We start from the raw sequence: 27659 nt of genomic DNA, 5'->3' as shown, positions 1-27659 counted from the left end.
CAGGGATTAAGACCATTCCAATGGAAAAGAAATGCAAAAAAGCAAAATGGTTTCCTGAGGAGGCCTTACAAATAGCTGAGAAAAGAAGAGAAGCAAAGAGCAAAGGAGAAAAGGAAAGATATTCCCATCTGAATGCAGAGTTCCAAAGAATAGCCAGGAGAGAAAAGAAAGCCTTCCTCAGCAATCAATGCAAAGAAATAGAGGAAAACAACAGAATGGGAGAGACTAGAGATCTCTTCAAGAAAATTAGAGATACCAAGGGAACATTTCATGCAAAGATGGGCTCAATAAAGGACAGAAATGGTATGGACCTAACAGAAGCAGAAGATATTAAGAAGAGGTGGCAAGAATACACAGAAGAACTGTCCAAAAAAGATCTTCATGACCCAGATAATCACAATTGTGTGATCACTCACCTAGAGCCAGACATCTTGGAATGTGAAGTCAAGTGGGCCTTAGGAAGCATCACTACGAACAAAGCTAGTGGAGGTGATGGAATTCCAGTGGAGCTACCTCAAATCCTGAAAGATGATGCTGTGAAAGTGCTGCACTCAATATGCCAGCAAATTTGGAAAACTCAGAAGTGGCCATGGGACTGGAAAAGGTCAGTTTTCATTCCAATCCCAAAGAAAGGCAATGCCAAAGAATGCTCAAACTACAGCACAATTGCACTCATCTCACACGCTAGTAAAGTAGTGCTCAAAATTCTCCAAGTCAGGCTTCAGCTAGATGTTCAAGCTGGTTTTAGAAAAGGCAGAGGAACCAGAGATCAAATTGCCAACATCTGCTGGATATTCGAAAAAGCAAGAGAGTTCCAGAAAAACATCTATTTCTGCTTTATTTACTATGCCAAAGCCTTTGACTGTGTGGATCACAATAAACTGTGGAAAATTCTGAAAGAGATGGGAACACCAGACCATCTGACCTGTCTCTTTTGAAACCTGTATGCAGGTCAAGAAGCAGCAGTTAGAATTGGACATGGAACAACAGACTGGTTCCAAATAGGAAAAGGAGTATGTCAAGGCTGTATATTGTCACCCTGCTTATTTAACTTATATGCAGAATACATTATGAGAAACGTTGGGTTGGAACAAGCACAAGCTGGAATCAAGACTGCTGGGAGAAATATCAATAACCTCAGATATGCAGATGACACCGCCCTTAGGGCAGAAAGTGAAGAGGAACGAAAAAGCCTCTTGATAAAAGTGAAGTAGGAGAGTGGAAAAGTTGTCTTAAAGCTTAACATTCAGAAAACTAAGATCATGGCATCTGGTCCCATCACTTCATGGCAAATAGCTGGGGAAACAGTGGAAACAGTGTCAGACTTTATTTTTTTGGGCTCCAAAATCACTGCAGATGGTGATTGTAGCCATGAAATTAAAAGACGCTTACTCCTTGGAAGGAAAGTTATGCCCAACCTAGATAGCATATTTAAAAGCAGAGACATTACTTTGCCAACAAAGGTCCATCTAGTCAAGGCTATGGTTTTTCCAGTGGTCATATATGGATGTGAGAGCTGGACAGTGAAGAAAGCTGAGCACTGAAGAATTGATGCTTTTGAACTGTGGTGCTGGAGAAGACTCTTGAGAGCCCCTTGGACTGCAAGGAGATCCAACCAGTCCATCCTGAAGGAGATCAGTCTTGGGTGTTCATTGGAAGGACTGATGTTGAAGCTGAAACTCCAATACTTTGGCCACCTCATGCGAAGAGTTGACTCGTTGGAAAAGACCCTGATGCTGGGAGGGATTGGGGGCAGGAGGAGAAGCGGATGACAGAGGATAGATGGCTGGATGGCATCACTGACTCGATGGACATGGGTTTGGGTAAACTCCGGGAGTTGGATGGACAGGGAGGCCTGGCGTGTTGCGATTCATGGGGTCGTAAAGAGTCAGACATGACTGAGCGACTGAACTGAATTGAACTGAACAGGATATTGAATAAATTTCCCCATGGTATACATTAGAAACTTACTGTTTATTTTATGTGTGTGTGTGTGTCTGTGTGTGTGTGTATTTATATATATATATTAGCTTGTATCTGCCAATTCCAAACCCTTAATTTATCCCTCCTCTGCCCCCTTTCCCCTTTGGTAACCATAAATTTGCTTCCTATGTCCAATAGGTTTTTTTCAGATTCAATCTCTTTTTCAGTAAAATGTGTCTAATGTAATGCATATCTGTGGCATTTTTGTGAGATCTGAAAGGAACTTGGTAAAGCATTCTCAACAAATGGTAGCTCCTGTGAAGGTCCCACTTGACAGAAGAGAAAAAATATACTCGGATAATATGTGAGTTCCTCAAAGTCACACACACTTACCACACTAGGCAGGGAGGTAAGGAGTAGGCATGTGGGCTTTGGAGTTAGGTGGATTGAGGATAGAATTGTGCTCCATTTCTTTAAGGCTGTGTGACCTTGGGCAAGTGATTCAATCTCTCTGAACTTTAGTTTCCTCATCTGTAAAATTTTCTGTAAAGTTATTACAATCTCATAAGCAGGGTATGAGGAGGATGATAAAATGATAAGGGACTCTTTGCTAATGAAAGGCCTGTCTTTTCCTCCTTCCTTCCTCCCTCCTGCTTTCCTCCCATTTGTAATACAGTGTGTGTGTGTGTGTGTATGTGAATCGCTCAGTCATGTCCAACTCTTTGCAACCTCATGGACTATAGCCCACGAGGCTCCTCTGTCCATGGGATTCTCCAGGCAAGGATACTGGAGTGGGCTGCCATTCCATTCTCCGTGTAATGCAGTACGTGCTCAATGTATTTTTGGAGTTATGCATACCATTTATTAGCAGGATCAGCTTGATATAGTGAAAAGCACATTGGACTTAGAGCTGGAAGGGATGTGGTTGAGGTGGTGATGTCCTGCCACTGGCATTCTAGCTCCATGACCTTGTGCAGGCCACTTGCCTGTCTGTTTCATGTGTGCTAAGTTGTTTCAGTCATGTCCGACTCTTCACAACACCATGGACTGTAGCCCACCAGGCTCCACTGTCCATGGGATTCTCCAGGCAAGAATACTGGAGTGGGTTGCCATGCCCTCCTCCAGGGGATCTTCCTGACCCAGGGATCGAGCCTAAGTCTCTTATGTCTCCTGCATTGGCAGGCAGGTTCTTTACCACTAGCACCACTTGGGAAGCCTGTCTGTTTCCTAGTCCCTGTTAATCATCCTTATTTCATAGGCATGTGAGATGCTGCTGCTGACTTCATTACTTAGCTAAAGAAGTATTTTTACTAATATGGAATCTGGGGCATCAGGTGATGAATTAGGGGCTGTTTCTGTGAGAGCAGTGGGCCTGGTTGTCAGTAGCTTTCAAAGTTGAGTCCTGTCTCATGCAGAGCTGAGTAAGCTTCACCTTTCACCAAGCTGTGTTCATTGTTCATCTCACTAGTGCAATGCTTCTCTGTACCTGGGAACCACCCAGAATTACTGTAAGGAATCTGTAAGTCGATATGCATGGTTGATTTTCTAGCCAATGAACTTTAAGAGTGGGTTTCCTATAATTGCTCTCATCAAAGTTTTTGATGTTAAAATAGAAGCCCTATGATGAGAAATGTTTTCAATACAAGCCATTGTGCTTGAGTGAGAAGGAGTCTTTGTTGGTTAAGAATTGAGGCTTGAAAAAAGTGAAAGTGAAGTCGCTCAGTCGTGTCCGACTCTTTGCGACCCCATGGACTGTAGCCTACCAGGCTCCTCCATCCATGGGATTCTCCAGGCAAGAATACTGGAGTGGGTTACCATTTCCTTCTCCAGGGGATCTTCCCAACCCAGGGATCGAACCCGGGTCTCCCGCACTGGAGGCAGACGCTTTAACCTCTGAGCCACCAGGGAAGCCCAAGTTATATCCTAGGGCCTAGCATAAAGTATTTAGGAACTTAATGAATATTCAATAACTAGCCTGAATAAAAGAGTGAATGATTTGCAGGGCAGGCATAGGGATGCAGATGTAGAGAATGGGCTTATGGACATGGGGCGGGGGTTAGGAAGGAGAGGGTGGGATGAATTGAAAGAGTGGCGTTGACGTATACACACTACCACGTATAAAGCAGATATAGTGGGAAGCTAGCTGTATCGCACAGAGAACTCAGCTGGGTGCTCTGTGATGACCTAGGGGGGTGGCATGTGGCGGGATAGAGCAAGGTCCAAGAAGGAGGGGACATATATACACGTATAGCTGATCTACGCTATTGTTCAGCAGAAACTAACACATTATAAGGCAATTATACTCCCAACTGAAAAATGAATTTTAAAAAATTAAGGGAAAAAAAAGAATGAATGAATGTGGTTTTCTCATCGACAGTGCTATAGCCCAGTTCCCGCTTTTGGAAGCCTGTGGAGTTCAGGTGTGGCCAACCTGATCTCTGGTTTCCTTTGCCTTCTCATATGGGCTGGTCTGCTGCTGTTTAAGGGGCTCTTTGTTTGAAGAGCATGCTGCTCTCTTGGAGTCCTTTGTCCCATAGACTTTTTTCCTTACAGGATGATGATATCATTTGAGAAATCAGTTCTTAAACATTCCATCTCCTCCAAATTGGGAAATGAGCTCATCTTGGTTAAGCTGTCTACCTGTTATAGTATCTCAATGCTATCCTGTCCCACCATTCCCTTTGTCTTTAGTGTTAAGAGGAAGAAGAAACGCGACAGCCCCAAGTGATCCACAGGAAATATTTCAGAAGTTTTCATCACTTAACTTAGCTATTATCACCTCTCCTGGAAAAGAACCTTAGGCAAAATGTGAGGACGTGGCCCCTTAAGTGGAAAAAATGAAGAGAGGGGAAAAAATGAGATCAGAGCAAAAATGAATATAGCACAAAACTCCAAAGTGATTCAACTTTCTAAAAAGTAAAGTGATGATAGCTACAGGGAGTGCTGTGATTGTGGGTTATTTTCTGAAACCCCAAAGGATTTGGAAAGCTGAAAGGCAAATCTGTCTCTTATGCTTCCCCAGAGAGACCTTGCAGGGAGAGCTAATGTCTGCAGCTATGTTGGGAAGGTCACCTATTAAACAAGAACCTTGTGTGCCGGATTCAGGTGGGACTAGCATACAAGGTCAAGGACATTCACGAGTCAAAATGTTCCCGAATGTGGAGTGTTTAGAGCCAGTTAGACTCTGATTAAATTTCTTCTGCAATTAGAATAAAATCTTTATCTCTAAAGACTCTAGAGACATAACCAAATGCTAGCCAGGAGCATTCCAGTGGATCTGAAATGATTCCATCCATTTGACTGGCAGATCCATATATTCTAAGTCGTGTTCTCAGAAGCAGATTTGTGTTATTCAAATGCCCACATGTTCTCTTCTGGGTGGGTGGCTGTGCGGGATACATGTGTGGAATTTGGATTTAAGCACATGGTCTAGGAACCCAGCACAGGAGTGGGTGACTCAGGATTCTAGGGGCAGAGACCAGGAATTTGATGGAGTTTAGGAGATAACAGGACTCCCCTGTGGCTCAGATGGTAAAGAATGTTCCTGCAGTGTAGGAGATCTGGGTTTGATCTCTGGGTCAGAAAGACCCCTGGAGAAGGGAATGGCTACCCACTCTAGTATTCTTGCTAGGAGAATTCCATGGACAGCGGAGCCTGGTGGGCTACAGTCCATGGGGTCACAAAGAGTTGGACATGACTGAGCGATTAACAGTTTCAGTAGCTAAGAACATGGCTTTAGAATCAGATAAGCTTCCCTCAGTCACTTACTATTTACACGGCAGAGGACAACTTAAGTAAACCTATTGCCTTACTTAAGTAAGATGGAGATAATAATATCTACATCACAGCATTGTGTAAGGATTAAATTAAATCAAGCATGTGAAAAGAATCCTGAACTGAACTTGACCAGGGTCAAGTGGTGGATGTTGTTATTATTCTCCATTTGGAGATTCAGTGGAAGAGATATGGGCATATAGTGTGATAGGAAATGACCAAGAAACTGGTCTCTTGTTGCCTTTGTATTCTCTTCTCATAGGGAACCATCTTCCCAGTGACCAATGCACTTGACTGTTGGAAATGGAGTTTAGGTTCAAAGGGGAACCCCAAATGTGTTGAAATAATGTATTTTAGCAACAAGATTTTATATTTTCTCTGCTATCATTGGTTTGAGTGACTTAAGTTTGGTGAGCTGCTTTAGGAAATTTATCATACTCTTTTTTTTTCTTTTGCAAATGAATTCCAGGCTATAGACAACTGGAATACAACTTGTGTGCTGGGGATTTTCAATACTGGGGTAAAGAATTTTAATTGTGTTGGAAGTCAGTACTCATTACTCCTGGTGAAATTCAACAAATCCTTTAGAAAATTTCTAGTGCTCTGACGATATGACTGGCAAGGAATCTCAGGGTCAAGGTTAGGGTCAGGGTTACTGGGCTTCAGGCCAGTCAGCCTTTCCCTTTCTTTCTCCATTTCCACTTCCTTCTGTTTCTTGTCCCAGGATCTTGGGTATTTTTTCTGGGTCAGGGAACATACTTGGAAGGTAAGAACTTCCATTCAGGGCTACTGTTTTGATGCAGCCTTTTCAAAATGTTATTACACCAATTTTAATAAAGAAATGCTTTATAGCATCCCGTTTGTCCCCACATAGATTAAGGCTATGACATTTCCCATTTCTACCATTGCCTGTTTTCTCCTCAGCTTTACCAGTAATAGGTATTATTGTTATTTTAGTTTTTCTCAGCGTGATCAATCTCAAGTGTTATTTTCCTGCCCTTACTAATGAGTTTGTGCCTATTTCCACACAAGTGATGGCTTTTTGAAATTGTTCTTCTCTGAAGAGTGTTTGAATATTCATCCTACTGTTCTTGTAATTTTTCAGTAGGCTTGACATTTTTCTAAATGTTGGAAAGAGAAGCATTGAGTATAGAAGGAGAGGGATTAGAGACAGTGCACACATTTTTGGGGGTATCGAGTGTACAAATACGGGATTGAAAGCACAAAAGATGTGTTGCTTTAGATGGAGCGTGTCATTAATACAAGGCAGGAAAGCAGAGTGTGTCGGTTCAGATGTCTGCAGGTGTTGGTAGAGATGGTAGTGTGAGTCTGTTGAAAATGTTTTCTGATTTTTCAGTTTTCTCATCGAAGTGGGAAATAAGACTGTCAGCTGAGCATAAGGCTGTGTGAGGAAGTAGTAGAGGGTGAAAGAGAGAGAAGGGGAAATGTGGGGAAGAGAGAGATCCAGGGAAATCTAGTGTGATTACCAAGCAGCATTGAGGGGCTGTTTGAATTACAGTGGCAAATAAGCTAGTGACCAAGTCAGAGTGGCGAGTTTGCAGAGTCTTTTTCATTAGTCATGCTCAGATACATGGGTAAGAGCATAAGAGTTAGAGTGTTGGGTTTAGTCAGGGTTGTGGTATTCTAAGAAAGTATTTGCAAAATCAGAGAGGGCAAGATTGTTGAAGGTGTGTGCAAGGACTCTTGGAGTAAAGCTGGGATAGGGGTGAAGGCCAGTGGAAAATTGCATGACCAATGGATTAGTGATCCTGTTCTAGGGAATAATGGTAGGATGTGAGTATGAAAGAAAATGAGCTAGAAAGATCAGAGGTGGTGGTCAGACAGTGGGAAGTATGACAAGGAGTTTATGGAGGGTTTATAGGTATTGCCAATAGTGAATCACTCTTGCATTTCTTGAATAAGCCTTCCTTAGTCATAGTGTATTATTCATTTGAAGATTGCTGTATTTCTATTTTACTTAGATATTTTGCTTTTATATTTAGAAGTGAGATTATTTTTATTCACTTGCTATGTTCTGGTCTTAGAGATATACTGATTTCATAAAGTGAATTGGGAAGCATAATTTCTATGGCCAGAGCAGTTTAAATAGCATCAAATTTACCTGTATTATAAAGATCAGATAAAGCTTAGCTGTTGACCCATCCATTCTGTGCCCTTGTCCATAGTAGATTTAAATTACCTTTACCATTTCATTCTAGGCTATTAGTCTATTCAAGTTTTCCTCACTTAAAAAAAAATACTTTTATATTATAAGCAAACCATTTCTGTCTTAAGGATTTGAACATTTGTTGGCACAATTTTGTATGAAATGTTGTCTTATAATTCTTTTGATCTCTCCTGAATCTGTGATTTTTAATCCTTTTTCTTTCTCTTTTTAGAAAAAAATGAAGTATAGTAGATTCACAGTATTACATTAGTTTCAGGTGTACAACCTAATGATCCAATATTTTTATAGACTGTACTCCATTTAAAGTTACTATAAAATATTGGCTATATTACCTGTGCTATACAATATATTCTTATTTTTATCCCTTTCCTCAATCCTAATCTCATCTATTCATGCTATAATCAACTATACAATGGTATTCCTTATTTTATCTTGTTTTCCAAAAATAAATATCATGTCTATCAACTTTATTTTCTCATTTACTAATAACATATTTTAGATTTATTAACTCACTCTTCCTATGTGTTTTTAATTGATTTTAATGGTCTATTTTTAATTTGGTAATATGTGAACTGTGAACTTAGTTCTTTTGTTTTAAATGTGTTTCTAAATTTTGAAGGCATTTAAAGCTATGATTAAGCTTTGGTTAAGAGCTGACTCAATAGAAAAGCCTCTGATGTTAGGAAAGATTGAAGGCAGGAGAAGTGGATGACAGAGGATGAGATGGTTGGATGGCATCACCAGCTCAATGGACATGAGTTTGAGCAAGCTCTGGGAGATGGTGAAGGACAGGGAGGCCTAGTGTGCCGCAGTCCTTGGGTTCATGAAGAGTCAGACACAACTGAGTGACTGAACAACAACAAGTATCATAGGATTTAATATGAAGTGTACTCCTTCTCATTACTCTTCAGATAGTTTGTGAATTAGTTTTCCCCTTTGAACAAATGATTATCTAGGTATTTGTAAATACACTTATATAATTAATTAATTTATTTTTTTTGCCATGCTGAGCAGCAATTACAGTCCTAGTTCCCCAACCTGGGATTGAACATATGCCTCCTGCAGTGGAAGCTCAGAGTCTCAACCGCTGGACAACCGGTTAAGTCCTTGGCATCAACTTTTTATTATTTGTAATTTTATTGTATTATTATCAGAAAATGTGGCCTGTAAAATTTCTGTTATATTCAATTTGTTAAACTTTTCTTTTCTGGTCAAATACATAATTTGCTTTTGTAAATGTTCCACAAATACATGGAATGAATATATGATCTTTATCCAAGGGATTTAAGATTCTACTGTGCCTAAACTAAGTATTACTTAATTTGCTTAAATTATTTATACCTTCATTACTGGGTATGTTTAATTTTTATAAGAAATATATTAAAATCTCTTTCTATAATTGTATTTTAGTCAAATTTCTTTGTATTTTTAGCTTTATGTGTTTCCTATATTTAACTGCTATGTTATGTGATGTATTTATCACTAGTTTATCTTCTTCATAAGTTGTACCTTTTATTCATATAATGTTCCACATTTGGTTTCATCATATCCTTCACATTTGGTTGGCATTTTCTTGTCCTTTGCTTTGTTGTTAACCATTCATTATCTTTTTAAAAGTATGTTTCTTGTAAATGGAATATAGCTTTATTGTTGGTTAGGTTAACCTGTCAGTCTTTTTTAAATGGGAGAATTTAATTATTTTCTGCTGATTGTAGATACATATACCTGCTTTGTTCCCATATATTTTCTCAGTTCTGGATGCTGAACACCCTTAGATGCTATTCTACTCTGTGAACTCATGGAGGCTCAGGTCTGGTTTTAGGTATTTTTGTTGTTCAGTTGCTCAGTTGTGTCTGACTCTTCACTATCCCATCGATTACAGCACACAAGACTTCCCTGTCCTTCACTAACCCCTGGAGTTTGCTCAAACTCACGCCCATTGAGTCAATTATGCCATCCAACCATCTCATCCTCTCTTGCCCACTTCTCCTCCTGCCCTCAATCTTTCCCAGCATCAGCGTCTTTTCCAGTGAGTTGGCTCTTCGCATCAGGTGGCTAAAATATCAGAACTTCAGCATCAGTCCTTCCAATGAATATTCAGGGTTGATTTCCTTTAGGACTGACTGGTTTGATCTCCTTATTGTCCAAGTGACTCTCAAGAGTCTTCTCCAGCACCACTGTTCAAAAACATCAATTCTTCAGTGCTCAGCCTTCTTTATGGTCCAACTCTCACATCTGTACATGACTACTGTAAAAACCGTAGCTCTGACTATATAGACCTTTGTGGGCAAAGTAATGTCTCTGCTTTTTAATTGCTGTCTAGGTGTGTCATAGCTTTTCTTCCAAGGAGCAAGTATCCTTTAATTTCATGGTTGCAGTCACTGTCCACAGTGATTTTGGAGCACAAGAAATTAAAGTCTGTCACAATGGCTGTAGTTCTGCCAGTAGCAAGGAAGCTATCAAAGCATCATTTCTCCCCTATCTCCTTGCATTCTTCCAACTTTGGGAAAAAGAAATACTCAAACCATTCCCTTAGGTCCCTCCTAGTATTTTTTTTTAGGCCAGCTCTCAGAGAGAAATGCTGGTCTCAGTTCTCTCTTTAATTTTATGCAGAGCTCAAGGTTTCACCTGTACCTAGGTGATCATGGATCCCATGGCCTTTGGCTAAAGATATATCTATCTATCTATATATACACATATACATGTAGTGGAGTTGGAAATGGAGAGATCGGGAGATGATTTGAGGTTGCCACTTTTCTAACTTCTTTTCCACAACTCTGTCACCAATTTTTAAACAATTCTAATTTTCAAATTTTTATTGAAATATAGTTGATCTACAACATTGATAGTTTCAGGTATATAGCAAAATGATTCAGTAATCTATATATATAATCTTTTAATATATTTTTAAAAACATTCTCTTCTATAGTCCGTTATTACAAGATATTGAGTGTAGTTCCCTGTGGTATACAGCAAGTAGGTCCTTGCAGGTTATCTATTTTATATATAGTAATGTATATATTTTAATCTGAAACTCTTAATTTATCCCTCCCCCTTTCTCCTTTGGTAACTGTAAGTTTTTTTTCTATGACTGTAAGTCTATTTCTGTTTTGTGATTAAGTTCATTTGTATTATTTGTTTAGATTTCACATAGAAGCAATATCATATGATATTTGTCTTTGTCTAACTTACTCCACTCAGCATGATAATCTCTGGGTCCATCCATGTTGCAGCAAATGGCATTATTTCATTATTTTTTTAAGGTTGAGTGATATTTCTCTGTATATATATACCACATCTTCTTTGTCCATTCCTCTGTTGATGGAGAGAGTAACTTAGGTTACTTCCATTCTTGGCTATTGTAAATTAGTGCTGCTATGAACATTGGGGTGCATGTATCTTTTTGAATTATGGTTTTTTCCAGATATATGCCCAGCAGTGAGATTGCAGGATTACATGGGAGCTCTATTTTTAGTTTTTAAAAGATTTTTATTGGAGTATAGTTGATTTAAAATATTGTGTTATTTCTGCTGTAAAGTGAACCAGTTATTCTTCTATCCACTCTTTTTAAGATTATTTTCCTATATAAGTCGTTACAGAGGATTGAGAAGAGTTCTCTGTGCTATCGAGTAGGTCCTTGTTGTTGGTTTTTAGTCGCTAAGTGATGCCTGAGTTTTTTGTGACTCCATGAACTCTAGCCCGCCAGGCTCCTCTGTCCATGGGATTTCCCAGGCAAGAATACTGGAGTGGGTTGTCATGCCCTCCTTCAGAGGATCTTCCCAAACCAGGGATTGAACCCAGGTCTCCTGCATTGGCAGGCGGATTCTTTACCAGTAAACTACCAGGGAAGCCCCAGAGTAGGTCCTTTTTAGTTATCTATTTTATATACAGTAATGTGTATGTTATTTTTAGTTTTTTAAGGAATCTCCATACTGTTCTTCATAGGAGCTGTACCAATTCACATTCCTGCCAGTGATATTTATATGTCACTAATTTTTATAATGACAAATTTCCCCTCAGTTTTGATATATATCAGGCTTAGTTAAATTTACCACACAATAGGGTTGCATTTTGAGAAGACTCTCATAATCTTCACTCCTCTATATGCTTTGGCTCATGTTTGCAAAAAGCATATAACTGTAGATAAGAATATTTGAACCTTATTTCTAATAAGAATAGTGAACATTAATCACGTAAGAAAGAGCAACTGGTTTTTGTGCTCAAGTTATTTGGCATTAGCTTTCAGAAAACATTCTCCAACTACTTTATGCCTTCATAGTCTTTATACCATAATCTTTATACCAGTCTTTTACCAAAAGCTAAGGGGCAGTGACAAAATGTTCTTCTTTGGCTTGGGAATATTTTTCTCTTTTTTCCTATGTTTTGTAGGAATTCCAAGCACTTCTACTCTGAGCCTATCCCTGCAGAGACTTTGACAATGTTTTTTTTTAAAGTTTAAGTATAGTTGATTTACAATATTATTAATATAATAGTTTCAGGTATACAACATGGTTATTCAATATTTTTATAGATTATACTCAATACAAAATTGTTATAAAATACTGACTATATTTTCTGTGCTGTACATTACATCCTTGTAACTTATTTCACACTTTATTGAAAATTATGCATCAAGATCACCTGTGGAACTTTAAAGATGTAAGTGTTGTATTGATTTTAACTCAGTGTCTATAGAGTTCAAAGTTTTCTTTGCAGGCTCTTAGATGACGGGTATATTTCCAGGGTGTAAGCTCCTCATTATTGCTATTCTTTTTTTCTCTTTCTTAAACCCCCACTCCCTGATCATTGACTTTCATTATCAGTATATTCCAAAGCCTTAAAAAAATTTTTTTAAAAAGAGTCCTCCCTGATCTCTGAACATACATTGAGTCCCCACAGTTACTATGCTTAGCAATTATGAACTTCTTCTCTAAGATGTGGGCTCAGCTGTGGACACAGACTGACATCCACTACCTTGTTGCTAAAAACGGGAGCTAGCATGAAAGTTGAATGTTTTGTGCAATAAAGTTCCCTTTAAAGCTGTGTCAGATAGTTTCTGCCTGTGGCTTTATATCCATTCACTCCTCTTCTTTCCTCTCCTCTGTCCCAGGAGGTTGACCTAAGTGGACTACAGCAATAGGCTCCCTTGCTTGATTGGGTTGGGCCAGTGGGAGCCATGATCAGAGAAAGAGTTTGGTGTATTCATTACCCTGGATTCCTCTTTGTGAGAACTTGGAACTGACTGACTGTAACCTCAGTGAAAGTCTCTGCTCCTTTTTACATGGTTTTCTCTGCATGGTATTTGCTCTCTGGGTTCCAGTACCCTCTTCTTCCTTTCTTTCCTCTAGCCTGGGAATAGTGATGGTTACATGGCAACCTTGTTCTTCCCTTGTACCTCACCTATATCTTTGCAAATAGCTCCATTGTACTGGGTTGGCCAAAAAGTGTTTGGATTTTTCCATAAGATGTTACTCCATCTTATGTTACCGCATTGAGTACTAGCGCACTACCGTGTCATCTGTTTCCTGACTGATCCTCACTATTCCCCATAGCAACAGTGAGTCTGATCTCCTTAAAGCTTGGTGATCAAGGCAAAATCATGCCACTTCCAGGATAGTAGATAGTAGATGCCTGGTGTGTTGCCCAGATCTCCTGGCTCAAGGCTTATACACTCATTCCTCCAGCTGTCAAGGGTGTTGGTGGATGAGTTCCCTTCTGGTGACTGTCCTCTGCTGAAGAGAGCTTCCACCATCAATATTATACTCCCTTCCTGGGGTCAGCCTGGATCCAGTGATTGGTCTGATACAATGTAGAGTTAAAAGACGTAACTCTTACCCAATTTGGAATGTCTTTTTATGGCCCATCCAGCTCCAGAGCTCTCTATAGATTGACTGAGGCCTTTGTTGTAACTATATCACAGCTTGCCTTCTCTGCTTCCTTCTCTGTCCGACAGGAGTTCATTCTGAGCTTTCTGACCGGTTAGCCTGCTGCACGCAAATCTCTGAGTCAGAGTCTGATTCCCAGGGAGTCCAGCCTGTGGCAGTATTCTATCTGTCTCCTTTTCCCGCCCAGCTGTCCCCTTGATAGGTCTCCATTTTTTCCCATTGCTCACATATGCAAACAGACCTGGGGAACCTTGCTCTGAAACATGTTTTAACACAAATGAAGGAGTGATACAGATGTGGTCGATAACTAATGTTGGTGATTCTAGGCATGAGATATGTGGAGGGCTGGGCGAGGTTGGCCTCTTAGGCTCTCTCAGAATCTAGAGACATATTTCTATTCCTATGATTGGTGTGGAAAGAAAAAAGGGAAAGGGGATGAGAAAAATAAAGGAAAATAGAAAGAGATGGTGGAGATATTTTTGAAGGATAAACTATAAAGATGGATGGATTCAAGCTATTGAACTAAATAAAGTTGATTGTGTACAGACCTATCACCTACTGAGGTGTCCAATTCAGATTTGCAGAACTGCCCTTGGTTGTGAATGAGACACAGGAGAAGTAAGGGTAAATTTCATTTTCAAACTAAAAATGTGGTTTCTTCCTGGAGAATGCATTCTGGAAAACAAAGTTCTCTCTTCCATAAATAGCTTATGGAGACCTCTTGGAGAAAATCATATACTTTGCCTTTTTAAAGTATTAAGCAGAAAAAAAGAGTGCAATTTTTCACTGTAAATGGACTCAGAATAGATCATAAAAGGGGCCTCCAATCCAACCCTAGCTCAGTTTGGTTGGATTATCAAGTTTATGAGCAAACCACCAATTTGTCACCAAGAGCGACTGGTGGCATAGGGTTCTTTCAGCCTGCTGGATATTCTTGGAGGGCAGACAGAGTCCCTAATTCATTGCCTGCTTGAGAAAGCTTTGAAGTCCTTGCCCAAAGATAAAATTCTCCTAGAGACTGTTCTGATGAGATTGCCTCCCACACAGGAGAATGCAGTTTGGCCTAAAAGTGATTTAAGCTGCAGTGTGGGCTTGATTAAGAAAAGCACCTAGTTTATTTCCAGTCAGATTTAATAAAAGGCAGTATGCTGTGGCTCTGATTAAAAGCCTGCAAAGCACAAAGTGCTGTTGAAATCTACAAGTGCATGGTGAGGACTGCTTCCTGCAGGTGCTGGAAGGGAATGTTGAGTGTATTTCCCTTCAATTGCCCTTTCTGACTGCATCTGATTGCTATATTCTACATACTCTAAATACTACAAAACTTACTTGACTTGCTTGACAGCAATTTAGGAGGGCTTGAGATTTTTTTTTCCTTAACTGATTTTTCTATGGAAGGAATGCAGTCATCTCAAGTATAGCTAATGAGTTGATATGACTTCAACTTTTTTAATGGCCTCAGTTTTCTTTATAAGAAAGTTTTCTTTCTTTATAAACAAAGCTGAATGCTGAAGAATTGATGCTTTTGAACTGTGGTGTTAGAGAAGACTCTTGAGAGTCCCTTGGACTGCAAGGAGAGCCAACCAGTCAATCCTAACGGAAATCAGTCCTGAATATTCATTGGAAGGACTGATGCTGAAGCTGAAACTCCAATACTTTGGCTACCTGATGGGAAGAACTGACTCATTTGAAAAGACCCTGATGCTGGGAAGGATTGAAGGTGGGAGGAGAAGGGGACGACAGAGGATGAGATGGTTGGATGGCATCACCGACTCAGTGGACATGAGTTTGAGTAAGCGTCGGGAGTTGGTGATGGACAGGGAAGCCTGGTGTGTGGCAGACCATGGGGTCGCAAAGAGACAGACATGACTGAGCAACTAAACTGAACTGATGGCCTCAGTACTTGATTGATTGGTTTTTAGTTGTGTACTTCTACTATATTGCTTCCTACTGCAAAATGTAAAAACTTAGCTGAAATATTTTTATTAATGTCAATAATTATGTACACTCATAATTAATTGTTTATTTAATGTGTTTCTTCCATACCAGATTATAGGCTCTAATAATTGATTTGGTGTCAGTTCCTAGCAGTATCAGCCCATAATGTGCTACAAAAATGTTTTTTGAATGAAGGAATGAATTTATATAGTACTTTCTAAGTTGCAAAATGTTTTCATAAGCATTTTCTAAATCTTGATGTTCATGACATTACTCTTTTAGACAGTTTGGATAAATATTACTGCTGTCCGAATTTTACAGATGAGGTCACTGAAACTTAAAGAGGTAAGTGACGTACTTATGGTCACAAAGCTACTAAGAAGTAAAGTAAAGTGTGCTTCCTGGACCAACAGCAACAGTGTCACCTGGGAACTGGTTAGAAATGTAAATTCTCAGGCTCTGCCTCAGACATCCTGAATCTGAAACTCTTCAGGTGGGGTCCAGAAAACTTTAAGAGTTGCTCCAGGTGATTTTGATGCATGCTAAGGTTAGAGAAGCACTGCTGTAATGGTTGAACTTTCACTGTATCCTCATAATCTAAATTCTATATTGTTTCTGTTTTACCATTTGGCTCCCTAGTACTGCTTCAATATGAAGAGGAAGATATTTGCTGATAATATCGTGCCAACTTGAGTCTCTTAGAGGAAGAGGAACACTAGAATTAGTGTTTATTCTCCTTGAAACGTTTGATGGAATTCTCAAGTGAGACCATCTGAGCCAGGAAATTACATTTTTGGAAGATTTTAAGTTAGACATTCAATTTTCTTCTTAGTTTGAGAGCTGTTCATATAATCTATATTATATAGGCTGAATTGTGATAGTTTGCATTTTTTGGGAATTGGTCAATTTTGACAAATTTATGTGTGTATAGTTGTTCACGCTAAGTTGCTTCAGTCGTGTCTGACTCTTTGCAACCCTTTGGACTGTAGCCTGCCAGGCTCCTCTGTCCATGGAATTTTCCAGGCAAGAATACTGGAGTGGGTCACCATTTCCTTCTCTAGGGGATCGTCCCAACTCAGGGATCAAACCTGTGTCTCTTATGTCTCCTGTATTGGCAGGAGGGTTCTTTACCACTAGCGCCACCTGGGAAGCCCCAGAGTTGTTCATAGTATTCTCCTATTATTCTTCAGTTGTTTTCAAGATTTATAGTGATATGTTCTGCTTCATTCCTGAATTTGGTAATTTGTGTTTTCTCTTTTATATCTTGCTAGACATTTGTCAATTTTATTGACATTTGCAAAGAACCAGCTCTTTGTTTCAATTTTTTTTCTCCTTTGTTTTTCTGGTTTTGACTTGATTTCTGCTCCAGTTTTTATCATTTCATTTCTTCTCCTTGATTTGGATTGACTTTGCTCTCCTTTTTCTAGATTCTTGAGATAGGAGCTAAGATTATTGATTTGAAACTTTCTCTTGTTTTAAACATGTGCATTTAATGATATAAATTTCTGTAGCACTGCTTTAGCTGTGTCCCAAACATTTTGATATGCTCTATTTTCATTTTCATTTGGATAATTGTACATATTTTAAAATTTGCTTTGAGACTTCCTCTCTGACCCATAGATTATTTGGAAGAGTGCTGTTTGGTTTTGGATTATTTGGATATTTTCTTATCTTTTTTATTGATTTCTAGGTTGATTCTGTTGTGGTTGGAGGACACGCTGTACTTTGATTCTTTTAGATTTGTTGAGGCTTGTTTTATGGCCCAGGATATGGTCTATTTTGGTTTCCTGGGTGCTCAAAAGGAATGCATATTTTGATATTGTTGGACGGAATACTCTATAAATGTCAGATCCTGTTGGTTGATGGTATATTAGCCTGCTACAGCTGCCACAACAAAATACTACAGGCTAGGTGGTTTAAACAGTAAATATTTATTTTCTCCTCAGTTCTGGAGCCTGGAAGTCCAAGTTCAAGGCGTTGGCAGATTTGGTTTCTCCTGACACCTCTCTCCTTGGCTTGCAGATGGCTGCTTTCTCACTGTGTCTTCACAAAGTCTTTTCTGTATGAGCACACACCCCTGGTGTCTCTTTCTCTGTATGTCCAAATATATTCTTTTTATAAGGATACTAATCAAATTGGATTACAGCCTACCCTAATGGCCTCGTTTTAACATAATAATTTATGTAAAGGTTCTATCTTCAAATATGGCCCCAACCAAAGTACTGTGGGTTAGAGCTTCAACATATGAATTTGCAGAGAACAGAATTCAGGCCATAACTGATGGTATTGTTGAATTCTTATGTAGTCTTGCTGATTTTCTGTCTAGTTGTTCTATCAGTTGTTGAGAAGTGAGTGTTGACATATCCAACTATAATTGTCAATTTGCCTATTTTTCCTTTTAGTTCTATCTGTTTTTACCTCACATGTTTTGAGGCTGTGTTTTTTGGTGCAGACACACTTAGGATTGCTATGCCTTCTTAGAGTGCTTACTCTTTTATAAAATATAAGGCCCCCCACTGCCTCTTGTAATTTTCTTACTTTATATGATAATAATATAGTCCCTCTTCCTTCTTTTGCTTAATGACAATTATCTCTAATGTTTGAATGGTTTATCTTTTTTCTATCCTTTTTCCTTTTAATCTACCTATTTGTATATTTGAAGTGAGTTTCTTGTAGCCAGAATATAGTTGGTAAAGCTCTTTAATCTATGCTGACAATTTGTGTCTTTTAGTAGGTGGTTTTTTGGGTTTTCCCATTGGCTCAGTGGTAAAGAGGTTGTCTGCAGTGCAGGAGATGCGGGGAATATGGGTTCTATCTCTGGGTCAGGAAGATCCCCTGGGGGAGGGCATGGTAACCCACTCCAGTATTCTTGCCTAGAGAATCCCATGGACAGGGGAGCCTGACCCTCTATGGTCCATGGGGATCACAAAGAGTTAGACATGATTGAAGTGACCGAGCACATGTTTTTAGATAACTTACATTTGATGTAATTATTGAACTACAATAAAAAAATATTGATATACTCTTGAACAATGTGGGGGTTGGGGCACTGACCCTCTACACAGTTGAAAATCTGTGTATAACTTTATAGTCAGCCCTCTGTATCTCCTGCATCTACAGATCTATATTTCCATGGATTCCACATTTCCATATGTAATTGTACTTGCTCAGTTCAACCTGTGTTTTTCAAGAGTCAACTGTATCAGAGTTAAATTCTGCCATTTTGTTTTGTTTTCATTTTTTGTTTTTGGTATCTTTTTCTGCCTTTCTCTAGATTTCTTTAATTTATTTTAGAATTCCATTTAATCTGTCTATAGAGTTTTTGAGTGTCTCTTTGTATAGCTTTTTTAGTGGTTGTTCTTGGTATTACACTATATTATACATAACATCAGAATTTAACAGTTATGTTAATTTACTATTTCAAGTGAAGTATGGAGACCTTATTTCCCTTTATATTCCAATTTCCTCCCCTCTTTCTATTTTAATTTTATTAAAAATTTCTTTTACACACACTACATCAAACAGTGTTATAATCTTTGCATCAATTATCATGCATAATTTAGAGAGGTCAGGAGGAAAAGGAAAGCTTATTGGATTTACTTATCCTTCCTTTGAAGGTTCTTTGTTTTATTGTTTGTTTTCTATTTGGAGAACTTCCTTTGGCCATTTTTGGATGTCTCTACTGGCAGTTTCCTTCAACTGAGAATGTCATGATTTCTTCTTCGTTCCTGAAGAATATTTTTTACTAGGTATAAAATTCTGGGTTGACAGAGTTATTTCTTTCAACACAAACAATATTTCATGACTCTCTTCTGGCCTTGATGAAAAATCTGTTGTCGTTAGAATTGTTTTACTCCCAAATGGTTCTCAGAATTCCTTTCTATGAGTACAAGGGAGCTATGTCATCTTAGTAATTTAACTAGAAGTGCCTACTGCCAAAAGGCCTCCAATATTAAGTAATTCTGGTTGAGAAGTGGCTAGAAAATATTAAGATTTATTTGTGGAAAGTAGATAAACCTTTAATCAACTAATTTATGATAGAAAATGAGCACATAGACAACATGTGGTTGCAATTCAACCATGATCTGAAAAATGGAGTTTCATCTTTATCAGACCTTTCCCAGTAAAATTTATTTCCATCACATCTGCTACATGATCTATAATTAAACTGTTTCTCATTCTTATACAAATCACATCAATTAACAGAAATCTCTTTTAGCTTCATACTATGCATGTCAGAATTTCACTCACTTATCAATGATATGAGTGACTTCTTTGCTGCATCAGATACTTTTCAAATACTGGAAAAGTAATGCCTCCCTATTTTGTGTGCCTTAGAATATACGGCTACAGATATGACACACTTTTTAAACATGTTTCATCTGCCATGTTAACATTTTCTTCATCTCTTTCTTAAACTTAGACAATCAATAAAATAATAAATTAAACCTAGAGTTTTTAGCTTTTGCTAATTTCCATGGTACAGATGTTCCCATGATGGCTGATTTCTAGTTATCAACATGAGGCTCCTGAAAGAGGAATTAGGAAGAGATTGTCAGTAACCCACCATTTATAGGACAATCGTCCCTCTGTAACCATGGGAATGGGTACCAAAATCCATATTTGTTCAAGTTCCTTAAATAAAATAGTACAGTATTTGCATATAACCTACATATGTCCTCCTGTGTACTTTAAATCATCTCTAGATTACTTATAACATCTAATCCAATGTAAATGATATGTAAATAGTTGTAAATGTGTTGTAAATGATATGCATATAGTTACCAGCACATGGAAAATTCAAGTTTTGCTTTTTAGAACTTTCTATAATTTTTTTTCCAAATATTTTTGAATAATTGGTTGAATCTCTGGGTGTGGAACTAGAGGGTACGAAAGGCCAACTGTATTTTCACACAAATACAATAGATGCACATACAGGAGTGTAAATTTTTGTAAAATGCCATAAGGTAATTAGGAAGTGAGAATTTTGAGTATTTTTAAGCTTTTCTTTTTCAGTGTAATTCACTTAATTTTAATTTCTAATAATGGCTATGCTTAACACTGCTTCACAAAATCTTTGAAACTTTAACAAGGCACTCTTTGTGAGCCTGTGTGAGCCAGCTGCCTCACACCACTCTTTATGTTACTGTCAGAGAACGAGTTGAAGGAGAGCAGAATATGTCATGCCAAACTATGTTACGTTGGCATAAAGATTATTTTGAGATGAAAGTAATTGAGAAAAAGCAGGCACAGGAAGGGCTCTCTACTCTCCCCTCATTACCTAGCAGCAGGGCATACATTTATGACAGTGTCTCTGAGCTCCCATACCGGGAAGAGGAGAACAGTCTATCTTTGAAGTCAAAGATGGCACTGATTTCAGCCTGCATAAACAGAGCTTACGGAATGATCCATATCAACCATGAGCTCCACCCTGTATATAGAAGCCCAAACCCCCTTTCTTTTGTACAGCTGCATACCCACAATTTTGTAGCCCTTTGTTAAAATGGTATATAAGCTTCTGGGTCTAACTGCTTCTTTGGGTCTTCTTTTGTTTTTTTTTTCTGTTAAGCCCTTGTGCAGGTAAAATTAAAAAATATTAATGATATTTATATCCTTTTTTCCTCATTATCTGTATTTTGCAGTTTAATTTTGGGGCCCATGTTATAGAACCTAAGAGGATAGAGGAAAAGTTTTTCCTTCTCTATAGTTCATTGGGGGTAATTCTGGCTTATATGGGGGTTTCAATTTTCTAAAACCAAATTTTGAAGAATAAAAAAGATTTTAGATTTTCTACTATTAATGTTTAATTACTCCTTCCCTTATAGCCTCTGAATAAGGCTGGCATTGGATGCATGCAGTTTCTTATCCTTCATGTTCCTTACTCTTTACATCTTTTATTCTTTGTGAGTGTTTTTTTTCTGAAATAATGAGCTTTGTAATGGTCACTTCAGTGGTGAGAGATGATGACGGTGTCAGAGAAGAGAACTTTCCCTGGGAACAAAAGCCTTCTTATTGTTGCCATCCCTGATTGCAGTGATAAAGGCCTATTGGAACCTGTCCACTTTTACCTTTTGAAAGGGAAGCAGTATGTTTCTTTGGTTTTCTTTAGGCAGTTCCTAAAGGGGTGTTCCTTTTGATATCCTGAAATGCCAAGGCAGAGGCTACTCACTCCATGGGAAAATGTTTAATTAAGTTTTCTGAGTCTTTCCTGTCAAAAATACTTGTCCTGAGCTGGACTACTCTTCTGTCATAAAGTTAGCTTGAAGTCACTTTCTAAGAGAAGGAGACAAATCTGTTATTAGCATTCTTTGCCTCTTGATGCTTTCTTAAAGGGGTAGACTCTCTGAAGCAGTTGCAAGTTTGTTGTTCGGTTGCTCAGTTGTGTCCAACTCTTTGTGACCCCATGGACCGCAGCCCACCGGGCTTCCTTGTTCTTCACCATCTCTCCTGGAGTTTGCTTGAACTCATGTCCATTGAGTTGATGATGCCATCCAACCATGTTGCCTCCTTCTCCTGCCTTCAATCTTTCCCAGAATCAGGGTCTTTTCCAATGAGTTGGCTCTTTGCATCAGGTGGCGAAAGTGTTGGAGTTTCAGCTTCAGCATCAGTCTTTCAAATGAATATTCAGGGTTGATTTCCTTTAGGACTGACTGGCTTGATCTCCTTGCTGTCCAGGGACTCTCAATAGTCTTCTCCAGCACCAGAGTTCAAAAGCATCCATTCTTCAGTGCTCAGCCTTCTTTATGGTCCAACTCTCACATTTGAACACGACTACTGGAAAAATCTTAGCTTTGACTAGACAGACTCTGTCAGCAAATTAATGTCTCTGCTTTTTAATATGCTGCCTAGGTTTTCATAGCTTTTCTTCCAAGGAGCAAGCATCTTTTAATTGCAGTTGCAAGTATTGAACAATAATCAACATCAAGACTGCAAAGAACAAAGATCTTGATTTGTGGTCTTAAGAACTGCAATTTGGGAGACATGGATTAGGGTGAAAACAAAAGACTCTTCCAAGGAGGAGAAAGCATCAAAGGCTTAAAAGCACAGGTTTGTTAACATTGCCAAATAAGAATTGTGACTGACTCTGTTGCAAGTTTGGCAATATTTGTCCTTAATGAATCATGAATTGTTTTAATGTGGTGGTTTGATATGTAGACAGACTGTTATAAGTTATTTTAGAGTAAGAAGCTGATGAATCTATTGAGCTTCTGGCAGACGTTTTGGATGCCTTCATTAGGACAATAAGTGGTCGATGGTCAGATTCCACCTGGGCTGGGATATGCCTAAGTCACACTTCCTCAGTGGTCACCTGGCTTCATTTCGTAGAGCTCACATGGGGATATAAACTCCATTTTACTTTTCTTTTCACACAAGACAACCCCCTTCTCCTATTGTTACTGATCACATCTGTGAATGATATGGTAGTATTCTATCGGAAATTTGCTTTGTAAATACAGATATTTCCATTCTAACAGCAAAATTTGTCTGTCTGACCCCACTGTGATAGGCAAAGAAGGTTAATAAGAGTGTATGGGAAAAAAAGATAGGAGTGATATGGTGAGGACTAGTAACATTTTTTTTCTGACAAAGAAAACAAGCACTGTACAACTTTTTCATTTATGCTGTGTTGAAATTATGGTAATTCAGTAGAGGTGTTTCCCTGTTTTTCACACATCAATGACAAGAAAATAGCCTCAGGATATTTCTTTGATTCTTTTTGATCTTAAAAAGGAACACAACTTAGAAGTGATGGAAAAAACAGACCTAATTGTGAGAATCCATAAATTCTATTTTTTTCCCTTTTATTTGAAAGGAAAGATGTCAGCTGTCTAGAAAGCAGTTTGATGAGTTTTCCCTTGCCTATCTCCCATGGATATTGTCCTGTTGTTTTAGAACTGAAAATCTTTCCCTTTGGCTCAGCAGTAAAGACTCTGCCTGCAATGCAGGAGTCGCAGGAGATGCAGGTTCAACCCCTGTCTCACTAAGATCCCCTGGAGAGGGAAATTGCAACCCACTCCAATATTCTTGCCTGGAAAATTCCATGGACAGAAGAGTCTGGTGGTCTGCAGTCCATAACATCCTTTCTTGAAACTCTGGGGCCTAGTTTCAGAGATGTCCTCCTAGATACGAAAAGTAGTACTGGTAAAGGAGAAAATAACTGTTCTTTTTTTAGAGTGCTGAGTTAGAGACAGCAGCTTATTCAGAAAGGATTCTGAACTGGAAGTGAGTTAACAAGGTCAAGCGAAAGTTTGAGAATCAAGTCCAAAGTCAAGCTCCACAGGTAATTCAAAAGTGTGAAGGATGAAGAAGTTAGCAAAGAAATTGTAAAGGCCAAAGAAACACAATCCCAAAAAGCAGAGTCAGAGGGAATTTACTCATGTGAAAAATTCCGTCATAGGAGGCAAAGCCTACTGTTGGTAACATGGCATGTGTTTAGACGTTCCAATGGTAAGTGTGTCTTGCATTGTGGCTATCCCAGAATTACAATGGGAAAGGAATGTCTCTCTCTCTCCAAGTTCTGGTGATTTTTTTCCCTCCCCCCCTTTTATTTTTTAAATTATGAAAGTATTATGACACACTTACAGGAGACTTAGAAAATATAGAACAAAGTTATATAGTTCTACTATATATTACAATTATTTTTTAAGTAGATAAATTAAGGTTTTTAGTTGGAGTTTCAATTATCAAACTCTCAAAAATTAATAGAATGAATAGACCAAAAAGTAGAAGGATATAGTAGACCTGAAAAGCACTATGAGCCAATTCTACATAATTAAGATTTATAGTTTTCGTAAACTCAGTTACAGCAGAGCCATTTAGAAAATGATTCAAAATTATAACATTTCTCCAGTCATACCTATTAGTGTTGGGGTTTGTATATTGTGGATCACAAAACTAAAGACAGGAATTCCATCTGTTTTTTAATTAATAAATATGTCATTAATATTTTTCATTTTGAAACAAATCAGTGTGAAGGGCTCTGAGTAAGAATCTAGCAAACATATGACCCTTTAGGGAGGTGGCTAAAGAGTCTGTCCTTCAGCTAATTTGTTTCTTAGCTGAACGTATTCTTCTCTTGTGATAACATAATTAAAAGTGACTTTTATTCTTATATATCTTAAACTTCATACCCACAGTAGACTGTTAGTTAAATATTGGATCATAAAGAATACTGATGCTGAAACATGGGTATAATTCTGTAAGGTAATCTCAAGATGTTCTTCATTATAAGTTTAATTTATCTGATGGAAAAATTTATATAATACATTGAGCTGTTTCTAGAACTTTTAAAGAAACTAATACTTACAGAGCAACTGTAATAGTGATTATATCCAATTTATTGGGAATAAAAACTATATGCCAGCAATATATTATATGTGGAGAGGGTTTACAAGTAAAAATATAAAACTTTCTTTCTGAATTAATTTAGAATGAAAATAAAAAGTTGTGAAAAAGTCTAATCTGTTGTCAAAATTTGGTTAATTTTAATCTACATTTTAATATGTATATACATATATATTTTATATCTACATGTGTATTTAGGTGTATGCATTTATATAATATATAAAGTTTATGCTCTCCAAACCAAGTATGACATAAGCCATGTTTTAATTTTTTTGGTAAATTGCTTTATATCACAAATTAACTTAATGGAACTTAAGTCAGAATGAGTCTTCAGACATTATGATTGTTATTAATGATAATGTTAGTAGGACTTTTATAATGTAGTCAATATTATTCCAATCTAAAATAAAAGCAAGTCTTTATTTAAAATGATTGTTTTTTCAATGCATGCCCTGTGTTCACAGCAGCACTATTCACAATAGCCAAGACATGGGAACAACCTTAATGTCCATTGACAGATGAATGGGTAAAGAAGATGAAATATATATATATATATACACACAATGGAGTACCACTCAGCCATTAAAATGAATGAAATAACACCATTTGTAGCAATGTGGATGGACCTAGAGATTATCATACTAAGTAAAGTAGGTCAGAGAAAAAAAGCAGCATATGATAGCACTTATATATAGAATAAGATGTGACCCAAATGAACACACCTACAAAGCAGAAACAGATTCACAGACTTGTAGTACAGAAGTTGCCAAGGGGGAAGGAGGAGGGAGAGGGATGGGCCAGGAGTCTGGGGTTAGTAGATGCAAACTATTACACTGAAAATAAACAAGGTCCTACTGTATAGCACAGGGAAGCACATCCAGTTTCCTGGGATAAATTATATTCGAAAATAATATAAAAAAGAAAGTATATCTATATGTAACCGAGTCACTTTTCTGTACAGCAGAAATTAGCACAACATTGTACATCAACTATACTTCAGTAGGAAAAAATCATTTCTTTTTGTATACCATTTAACAGCTAAAAAAAAAAGTTATAAGAGAGTTTGGGGAGTGGAAGGAGTCCATAGTTCTCACTGTGCTAGAATTGTGAGATGCAGTGCTGAGCTGGGATGATGCCTTTAACGGCATCTGAGCAGTGCCCTCGGTTGTGTAGGTGAGGGATAATTATCTTTAATAATTAAGCTTAAAATTTCATGCATTTCTACACAGACCAAATGTTGTACCCTGGGACACTGCCCCACACTGTGAAAGGCTGATATAATATGACTTGTTAATGGCACAGATGGCATTCAAAAATGTATTCCCTGTGTGATTTTCCCTTCTATAAACAGAATGATGTGAAATTCATTATTTTTATAAGAAATGCTGAGCAGGAATCATCACCGAAATTATATTTTCTGCTTTGGAAAATGGGCTCAGCTTCTTTGTCCACTGACACTATCCTCTGAACAATGGATTGTGAGTGAGTTTATGGTCAAGTGGCAAAGAAATGCACGGTTTGGCAAGAATATTTTGAAATAAATTTATTTAAAAATATTACTTGTTAAGTGTAAATATTAAGTAGGGAAAAGTTAGCTTGAACTCTGTATCATTTTTATTTGTTGAATGAACTTTGGTATGTGTTTTTCTCATCCAGCCCACTCCATCTATGAATTAGAATACAAATATCTTCCAGGCTGTGGGCATCCATGGAGTCCCATTAAAGTGACATATTTTTTCCACAAATGCAGAGACTTTGGAAGCCCCTGGAGTGTCTTTTGTGTGTTCATGTGCAGTTTTTTCTTCTACTCCCAGCCAATACTCTCGCCCATGACTGCTGGAGGGAAACATAAAGGTGAGCGATTGTTGCACAGGCTTTTGGGGAGTGCTGCTCTGAGGCCTGTTACCAAGCACATCTTCATGGGGTCCTTCTTTCACCTACATAGTCAAAGGACTCCTCAGAGCTGCCTTAATCTTCCATATTTCTCAGAATTCTTCTGTGGTCCTAGAAGAGAGGGTGACATTGGTTTTGGATTCAGCTGTGCTGTAATCTAAAATGTGTAGATCCATGAGCTTTTGTAGTTATTTTCTTACTTATTTCTCCCAGCAACCCTGAGAGGTAAGTGTATATCTTCTACATTTCACAGTTGAAGGCACTGGGGTATTTAGTCACCAGGGAATCTGAGGTTGGGAAGGAAGCAGGGATGATTACCACAAAGAAGTAATTCCTTGGCTCTTGGGTCAGTAGCAATAAATTGTCACAAGTGAAATCTGAAGGAAATTGTTGAGTTTGGGCATGTTGCTTACAGCCATCCTTTTTTGGATGGGCTGCCCTTGGAACTGGCCATATTAGCTTGATGATGTTTTCTTAACAAACACACGAGAGCTTTCCAGGTGAATGGGGACTCTTGGCCATGCTCATTCTGTTGACAAATCCATCTGAGAAATCAAAAAATTCTTCTGGCAGCCTCAGTGCTTGCTTTGCTTTTTCACCACTTCAGGAGCATTCCTAGCATTTTAAAATATGAGGTTATACTCATTTCAATCACAGCTTGAACTGAAAATGCTGACCATTTTCAATGCATTTATAAAATCTTTGCCTTCTGGAAT

General features: G+C 38.1%; 1 non-coding gene across 1 annotated transcript; it reads right to left on the bottom strand.

Moving 5' to 3' along the window:
• Nucleotides 1-3759: 3759 nt before the first annotated feature.
• TRNAW-CCA (transfer RNA tryptophan (anticodon CCA)) lies at nt 3760-3831 on the bottom strand. The gene has a single exon. It is a non-coding gene; the product is annotated as a tRNA-Trp (tRNA).
• Nucleotides 3832-27659: the final 23828 nt, after the last annotated feature.

This window comes from Dama dama, chromosome 14 (assembly GCF_033118175.1).
Source record: "Dama dama isolate Ldn47 chromosome 14, ASM3311817v1, whole genome shotgun sequence".
Taxonomy (NCBI): Eukaryota; Metazoa; Chordata; class Mammalia; order Artiodactyla; family Cervidae; genus Dama; species Dama dama.
The sequence above is the reverse complement of the archived record's forward strand: the minus strand, read 5'-3'. Positions and strand labels throughout refer to the sequence as shown.